At 27.2% G+C, this 9,369-nt stretch overlaps 2 long non-coding RNA genes across 2 annotated transcripts; both read right to left on the minus strand.

Annotated features, from left to right (window-relative positions):
- Positions 1-2,565: 2,565 nt before the first annotated feature.
- Positions 2,566-4,456, minus strand: LOC150032153 (uncharacterized). Its single transcript, XR_016525509.1, has 3 exons — positions 4,088-4,456; positions 3,184-3,457; positions 2,566-3,071 (listed from the first exon to the last, which is right to left on the minus strand). It is a non-coding gene; the product is annotated as an uncharacterized LOC150032153 (long non-coding RNA).
- Positions 4,457-5,493: 1,037 nt separating this feature from the next.
- Positions 5,494-8,143, minus strand: LOC150032154 (uncharacterized). Its single transcript, XR_016525545.1, has 2 exons — positions 8,003-8,143; positions 5,494-6,050 (listed from the first exon to the last, which is right to left on the minus strand). It is a non-coding gene; the product is annotated as an uncharacterized LOC150032154 (long non-coding RNA).
- Positions 8,144-9,369: the final 1,226 nt, after the last annotated feature.

A 9,369-nucleotide genomic window follows, 5' to 3' on the forward strand; every position in this document is an offset into this window, starting at 1 on the left:
TTAGGAGTATAATTGAAACCAACTCAATAGTTTAAAAATATTTTGATAATTTAATCGTAATTAAAATGCAAGGAGTTGTATAATTAATATGGAGAGGTGTCGCGTTGATGAGTTGCATTTAATTGTTGAAGCATAGATGAACATAAAAGAAAAAGAACTCCAAGAGTGTGTAATATTTTGAATTTAAGAACCAGATAAAAACCAGACCTAAAACTTTCTTTTCCTATTTCCTATTTTTATTTTGTGTGTTTATATCATTTGCTCATACATGTCCCTAGCTTTTCACCCTACAATTTATGAATTTACTTTTAAATTAATTTACCTAAAAACAGAGTCTAAACGAAGGGATTTTAGGGTAACAATAATTTCAAGTATTTAAAAATTCCAAATTAAAGGGTAAATTGCAAAAACCATCTCTGAAGTGTGGTGAAAATTGTAATTACACCCTCAAACATATATAATTATTAAAATAGAACCCTCAAACTTACATAATTGTAGTAATGGTAACAATTAAGAATAATGGTTCAATTTTTATCATTTGTAAGTTCTATTTCTATAACTATTATGACACGTTTGGTTCATGGAAATAAGAAGTGGAAATGGAAAATGATATTTTATCACCATGTTTGGTACAAGTTTTTAATCTTGAGAATGTGAATATTTTATTTAAAAGCATTTCATAATCCCATCCATGAAGGTTTTTCATAACCATCCAAATAGATGGGTTTTCTCCATTTCCAATAGTTTTTTTTTTTCTCTTTCTTATCTTTTGTCTTTTCAGTTTATTTGTTTTTGTTCTTTATTGATAGTGGTTAATATATTTAATTTTTATAAATATGTTTAAATTAAATTTATAATTGACATATATAAATAATTTTATTAATAATAATGCTAATATAATAATTTATTCTATTATTATGAATTAATATAAAAAACCACAATCTTGTTAAAGAAATATGAATAACCATAATTACATTTACTTAAATCCATTTTTATTGGTAATATATATTACCATCGTAAATTATTTATTAAAATTATTAATTAGTCTTTAAAAAATATTAAATAATAAAATAAGTTAATCCTTTTCAATTAAACAATCTTGTACATTTGTACTTCTAGTTTTCATCTATAATCATAGTTATTTTTTTAAAATTAAAAACATTGTTTGATGATTTAATATTAGTTAGTTTATATCAACTCCTTTTGTATATATACATGGCTTATAATTGACATTAAATAATTAGTTAACTAACCCTTCAATTAACAAAACTAGAGGAAAAAAAGAAAATAAATATTTAAATTATTTACCAATATTTTTTTAATAAAAATTGATAATATAAAAAATTTAATTGATAATAAATATATTAAACTAGAGGGTGAGTGAGTAAATTTAGTTAAATTTTAATGGCTTAAAATTGATTTAATAATTTAAAGTAATAAAAATAAATAAAAAAATGAAAATTAAATATTGAAATTATTTTTTATTAATTTTATACTTTATAATTGCATAAAAAAGTACAACCCATTTCAAGACATTCTATTCTCATTCTCATACATAACCATCTTTGATTTCCAGACATCTTATTCTCAAACATAGTATTCTTCTTAAGTATCTACAAAACCTTAATCCAAATGGCTTCTTATAAGTTTGAGGGTCTAATTTTAACATTTGTAATAAGTTTGAGGGTTTAATTTTTACCATTGAAAGTTTGAAGGAGTAATTATAATTACTACATATTTTAAGGGTGGTCTTCATTATTTACCCAAAATTAAACAAGTCTTTAGTACATAAACATCATCAATTTGGTGCAATCAAATTAATTCTAGTTTTAATAAGATTTACAACATTTAACCATTATGTATATGAAAATTTTGAAAGCAAATCACTATATTCAAAATTTATTTCATAAATTTTTTAATATAATAAATAAGATATTAGATAATTGAACTTCCAACCTCAAAGGATAAGTATTTGTCAATATTATCAATAAATTTTATTTTGTAGTGATTTTAGTATTGTATTAGAGGAAGAAAAGCTATCATTTTCTCTATGGTTAAATATTTCTAATAACTTATTGGAAATATTATATTAAGCAATTAGATATACTCTATAATAAATCATTTGAAAAATTGATTATATAAAAACAAAAACCTACAATTAGAGGCATTTGTTCACAAATTACATCAATCAATCGTTAGCATTAACACCAATCTAAACAATTGGTAGGACAAGATTGATGCCTACTTTTATTTTTATTAGTTTTCTCTTTCATTTTCTCTAAACAATAAAATAAGTAGCATTATCTTAATTTGAGTGGATTCCTATTTTCTCATATCCTATTTCAATTTTATTTGGAATGCACATTACTTTTTTCCCTAAAGTTTTGATAAATATACTTTTCTTCTTTACATATATATATATATATTAATTCAACGGTATCAAGATATAGATATGAAAGTTTTCAAAATTATAATACTGTAACTAGTAAACTATGTTTCTAAGCTGATTCCTTTATCTTTATTCATATTCATAACAACTACATAAAGAAAAAATATTAAATTACGGTCCATTTAAATATAGTTTAAATTATTGAACAATAATCTTATGAATGGTAAAAGATAACCTTTTCTACTTCAATATTTTTTTTAAAAAAGTTTAACACAATATATTAGAAGAAGAAATTCAAATCTATAACCTTTTCGCCAACATCAGATATGTCAAATATTAATGTCTTGTGTTATGGATAATATTTGTACTCAATGATAAAATCAACGTTACAAATAAAAAATAAAAAAAAGAGCCCATCAAATTGATTATAGTAAGCTAAATTAAGGTCTATTAGCCCCACCCAGTACTAAAATAACATGAGCCAAAGCAAAGAGACTACCTTGGGCCTTGCCCTAGCCTTGGCTAGGGCAGAGCCTGTAAGCCCGAATCTTCCAAATATGTTAAAATCTTAAAAAGACGAGTTTTGGAGTTTTGGATCGGTGTCAGCAATGTTGAGTCGTCTTGTTTGTTGAATAATATCTTTGCTGACACATTGAACCCAATTCTGGTAAGTTGTTCTGCACTGAATATTGTTGAACATTGCCGACAAAATTATTATGTACAATAAAAATAAATAAATATTAAACAATATTCATATCATATAAATGGAAAATGTCTGATTTTAAATCTCTTACATGTAATAATAGTAAGCACCGTCAGGTGAGATAAATGTCTGATACAGTTATCTACTCCTACATTCCTTTCTTCCAAAGTAGACCCTAGTTCACACGTTGAATTTGTCATTTTCCAATCTATTTGGGTGAACATTTCCGACGGTACCAACTCAAGATCATGTTCACCTGTCGTTTCCAAATAAGTCATCAACTTCAACGTCAATGTCACTATCTCCATCATTTTCAGGTTCAAGAATTACTAAATCTTGCATCGACATATTTATTATATTTTTAACTGTTATAGTTGACAAAAAAAAAATATGTTAATATGTCAACCCAACAAACTCCAATTTTTAATTTTAACATATAAGATCTAAATATTATACATTTAAATCAGACCAAATCTAAAATTTATAAATTATATATTTAAATCAACCTAAACAAATAAACAAATATAAGATCTAAAATTTAAGATCTACAAACATATACATATAAGATCAGCCCACAAATACATATTAGATTTCTAAGTTTAATATACATATATTTCTAAGTTTAAATCAACCCAAATAAATAAAAAAAAAAATATATAAGATCAACCCAAAAACATACATAAAACTAGATCAACTCAAAAACATATATATACATACAGATAAAAAACATATATAAACTAGATCAACCCAAAAATATATCTAAACTAAATCAACCCAAAAACATACAAATAAAAAAATATAAGAATTTCATTGATCAGCCCAAAAACATACATATACATACAGATAAAAAACATACATAAACTCAGCCCAAAAACATGTAAAAACATACATATAAATACAGATCAGCCCAAAAACATATAGAGAAAGAATTTAAAAACATACATATATTTCTAAGTTTAAAATATATTGAAAAACAACTCGAGAAAGAAATATACCAAAAAAACGAGCAAAAATCGACAGCCAAAAAGGTATGAAAATTGAGCAACACGGCCGCTACAATGTAGGATTCGGTGAGGATCAAATGGAGGACTAAAAATCGAGCAAAATCGAAATTTTGGAAGATTTCGGTGAAATGGAGGCCTCGGTGAGAAAAATCAACGAGATTTTGGAAAGTAGAAAGCAAAATAGAAGAAGAAATCGAAAGCAAAAATCGTTGAGAGGAAGAAATCGTTCATGCAAAAACAATCCAAACGGTTTCGGTGAGGAAGAAGAAGTGGCAGTTTCGGTGAGGAAGAAGAAGGGGTCGTTTCGGTGAGGAAGAAGAAGGGGCGGGCGGAGTTTTTAATGCGAGGAAGTCAACTTAAGGTAATCGTGTACCCGGTACACGATTTAAACACCTATTTTTTGAAATACTTTCCCTCCAACCCTATTTTTGTCCTTATTTATTAAAAAAAACATTATTTAAAAAAAAAATCGTGAATCTGCCTGCCATTGCCATATTTTCAACTATATACTCATTTATACTAAAAATATCATTTTTTGAGTTAGCAAAATTAAACATGGATAAAGTTTCTATATCAACTCTCACACTTTTAATATATATTTTGATCCATCTACTTTGAAATTTTAATCCACCTATTTTCAATATATCTTAAATTTATCATTCAAATTTAATTTTGATCAAAATTAATTAGATAATAATTATTATTTTTATGTAAAGAAATATACTATGTGATTTATCGAAATTTTATATTGGAGAGATCGATAGTTAATTAAAACTTTTCGAAAAGAGTAACGATAAATTATTAATAGAGACTAAATTTAAGATTTATTAAAAATTTCAGTCTCAAAATAATATTATTTCAACCATTATTTATTTATTTATTTATATATATAGGTGAGCTCTCCTCAAGCTACCTAAGCAGGGGGCTACTTTCCCAGCACCTTCTCTCACTTACACCCTTATATCAATTTCTATTAATTAAGCCTACTTTCTAAAACGATGTATTACATCCTACCGATAATGTCACATCATTTTACTTTGGTTCCAACTTTTTTAAAATCAAATTATTCGGATTGTCATCTTTTTCATTTAATCAAATTGATTCATTTTCAATTTACTGTTTGAGAGTCACTATCCATTTGATTTGACTTTCCTTTTTAATCTAAGTCATAATAACTAATTGGATTGAAATTTAGAAGAACAACTTATCTTTATTCGTGTAATGATATTGATTTGAAAGATTGATATATCTCATAAAAAAAATGTACAATGACATGACTACACGAATAACATATAGATTTTTTCTTTTTTTTTTTTTAACAAAATTTTGCCGCCTTCATCATTCAATTTTAATATTATAAATACTAAACAATATAACAAATATAACAAGGGGTTTGGTTGAAAAATCCTTAGAGGATCTTATATTAAGGATGATTGGAATAGATTATATACACACTTAAAAGAAAATTCACATTTTTGCAATCGTAGAGCATAAGGTAATAGATGAGACACTTAGGATTGTTTGTTTCAAATATTGGACTTGGGATGGGTTAGGCATCTTAAGCCCAAATCTTGTTTGGGACAAGGGGTTAGGAAGTTAGGCTTCTTACACTCTTTCCCATGAAATCCATGGGTTACATTTTTTTAAAACAATTTCATTTAGGAAGTTTGTCGGCCAACTTCTGGAACCACCTCTGGAGATGCTATTGACCAATTTTGACCATCACCTCTATTGACCGCCGTCGGCCACCTTCGGTCGCCATTTTCGATAACCCTGCCGAAAAACTTTCGACGTTCGACTTGCCAAACTTCAATCGTCACTAGCCAACTTCGACCACCACCTCCGACTACCGTTGTTGACTGACTCCGATGACCACCGTCGGCCACCTCCGTTGACCCCTGCCAATGAACTTCCAGCCACCGACTCTAGCCAAACTCCAGTTGCCACTGGCCAACTTTGGAAAACATTAATAAAACACTTTTAATATATAACAAACCAAATAGACTTATATGTATAAATACTTCTAAGAAAAAGTTGCCAAAACACATGTGTTTTTATTTTAAGTATTTTTTTTTAAAAAAATCAAGGGTGTTTAAATAAAAACTTTTCTAATTCATTCCAAAAAGATCCTTAGTTTAATTACAATGATATTTTTTAAGATAAACTTTCTCTTTCTCCTAATTCATTTTTTCATTTGGAGTTTTTTCTTTTTAATTATATTCATTTATTAGATTATCTTTTTTAATTCACTCTTTTCTCTTCTTTATTTATATGTTTTCTTTATTTCAGGAGATTTCATTTTTTTTATTTCTCCTAGCTGTAAATCGATCACTACAAGAAGCATCCCTTATATGTTTTTTTTTTCATATTATTATTATTATATAGACATATTTTTAATAAAAATTGAATAATAAGGAGGGCTAAAAAGTCAATTGAACTAGTTTTTTTGCGTAATTAAGTATATTTATTTAAACTATATGTGTGGAATACCCTAGTTTAAATTAATAAAAGAGACAGAAGTCTATATAACATTTTATTTCAAAACCTAGTAAAATCAAAATATCAAATTATTAATAAAATAAATTAAATAAAATTATAATTTTAGTCAAATCTATATTTCAAAATTCAAAAAATAAATATTCTTCTAAATTTTTTAGATTATTTTAAACTTAACTATATTAATAATAATTAAGATGACAAGTGAACTAATCTAAAATCTAACAACTGATTAAATACAAGAAAATATTTCATAAACTCAAGATTTATAAATCTGTACTTTATTCCCAAGCTTTCTAAACCTGCACTCCAAACATAGGTTTCTTAAACCCAAACTTCCAAAACCTGCACTCCAAACACAGGTTTCTTAAACCCAAACTTCCAAAGCCCCCCAAATATAGTTTTCTTAAATCCAGACTACTACACCTCCCAGGCTAACCCCTAGGCTTAACATTCTTATACTTAGCATTTCAAACCTGTGCACCAAATGTCCCCTTAGGGTCTATTTGGTAGAGAATTCGAAAAGAACAGATTTAATGAAAACAAAGTTGTATTTCATGTTTTCAAATACATGTTTGGTAGCCGATTCAAAAATTAAATTCTAATTCAAACAATTGTTTTAAATGTGTTTATTCCTATATATTTATAAGTCATAAAACTAGTTGTAGCTATCTACTAATATTTAATTGACTATAAACTATTTTTTTATGAATATGATTTATATTTTAAAATATCATATCATTATTATTTTGTAATATTATATAATTTATAATTTTATTTCTAAATATTTTTATATTTATTTAATATAATTCTATATATAAAATTTAAAATTTAAAATTTGGATACAATGAAAACATAAAAATATTGCTTTTAGAATTTCTATTATTTGGATCATAGAATTCGAAAACAGTTTTCAAAAATAGAATCTAATTGTCTCTACCAAACAACTCTTTTGTTAAAAAAAAAATATTGTTGGTTCAACACTCAAAGGATATTGAAATAAAAAAATGATAAATGATATATTTGTCTGAAATAAATCTTTGAAACTCAAAAGGAATTAAAAAGAAGAAGAAAATGAAAAGAAAATGATTGAAATTGAAAAGAAAATGAAAAAAAAAAACCATTTAAAGGAAAGAAAATGATTGAAATTAGGAATAGAAAGGAAGAGAGAGAACGGAACATGATGGGGCGGTGCCGGTGCCGGTGGTGCCACCGGCAATGGCGGCGTCTGTCCCCCAACCGACGAAGTGGCCTCTCCTATTCCCTTCCCACGTTCATTTCATTTATGGCTTCTTTTTTTCTAAAGATAAATTACAAGTTTAGTGGCTTAATTTTTTATTAAACAAATTTATATTTAATATGAAAAATATCTAATATACCTTTAAACTAAAATTAAAAAATATTTGATACCTTTTTAAACTTTCAATTTTATATTTGGAATGAGAACCTCCTGCAAGCGAAAGATAGATACGATCAAATAGCGTCGAACATTGAAATTGAACCTGCAAAATAGATAATCGTTACAGGTTGAGTCGCGAAACTCGCTCTCTTTAGGACTTTCGTAGTTTTGTCCTTTTTATGCAAGTAGTTCAACAATGGCACAACGTCTCCAGGATAAAATAGTGCATAATAAGAAAATCTGTTTCAATCGAAGCTGCACTGAAATTGATTGAAAAACTCACACCCTTTCAGATATAAATTGCTCAAAAAACGTAAATTAGAGGAAAGTGTATAAGGAAGTCTTTCATCTATAAGTGGAGAAGAGATGAGAAAAATGTTGTGTAAAGTGTGAAGGAACTCAACACAATTTATTGGCCTTGGAGGTCAACTATTATGCAAAATGGATGGGGAGAGAAGCATGCAGAGCCAAGGAACGTGTGCGAGGGCCACGCGTAAGAAGCGCGTGAGAGAGGGCTTTTAATAAAAGTTAAAAAAAAAATAAAGAAATAATAAAAAATTTAAAAATAAAAAATATTATTTTTAATAAAAAAAATATTTCCACACATGCACTAGCCACGCCTGACCGACACAATTTATAGGCATTTGAGGCCAACTGTTATGCAAAACGGACAGGGAGAGAAGTGTGCGGAGCCAAGGAACGTGCACGAGGACCACGCATAACAAGCGCGTAGGAGAAGAAAGATTAAAAAAAATAAAAAATATATTATTTTTAATAAAAATATTTTTACACATGCACTTGACACACTCAAGTGGCGCACCACGCCTGATGGCACATGTGTGTAATGTCCACCAAATCCACAAACCAACCTTGGCCTATTTTCTCACTGCTCTAAAACATGGATACCCCTTAGAGACCAAACCCAAAACTTAATGAGGGGTATATAAAGGAGGTACTCAATGTTAATCTTAGCAATGTGGGATTCTCAAAAGGTTTATTATTCATTTATTTAAATTTTTCACCAATATTATATTTAGTAAATTCCTAGATTTTTCAATTTGTATTTAATATATTCTTAAACTCTTTAAATGAAATTTGATTTCATATCTAATAGATCAATTAATTTTTAAAATTTTCAAATATGTCAAGATCTATTATGTTGGGTTGTATGTCCTAAAACTCGCAGTTTGTAATGTTAAACATTTTCTATTATCAATAAAGATGTTATTGACGTTTATTCAATAAAATTGTTATTAAATATGTAAATTGCACTTGTAAAGATTAAATCCAACAAACTAAGATCCATGACTATTATATGAATACTTGTACTTTATGTGGCGACTCAAAGATGAATCAAGTTTGAGTAAATAACCAAAAC

Source organism: Benincasa hispida, chromosome 12, assembly GCF_027475165.1.
Source record: "Benincasa hispida cultivar pf3 chromosome 12, pf3_genome.v1.1, whole genome shotgun sequence".
In the NCBI taxonomy this organism is placed as follows: domain Eukaryota; kingdom Viridiplantae; phylum Streptophyta; class Magnoliopsida; order Cucurbitales; family Cucurbitaceae; genus Benincasa; species Benincasa hispida.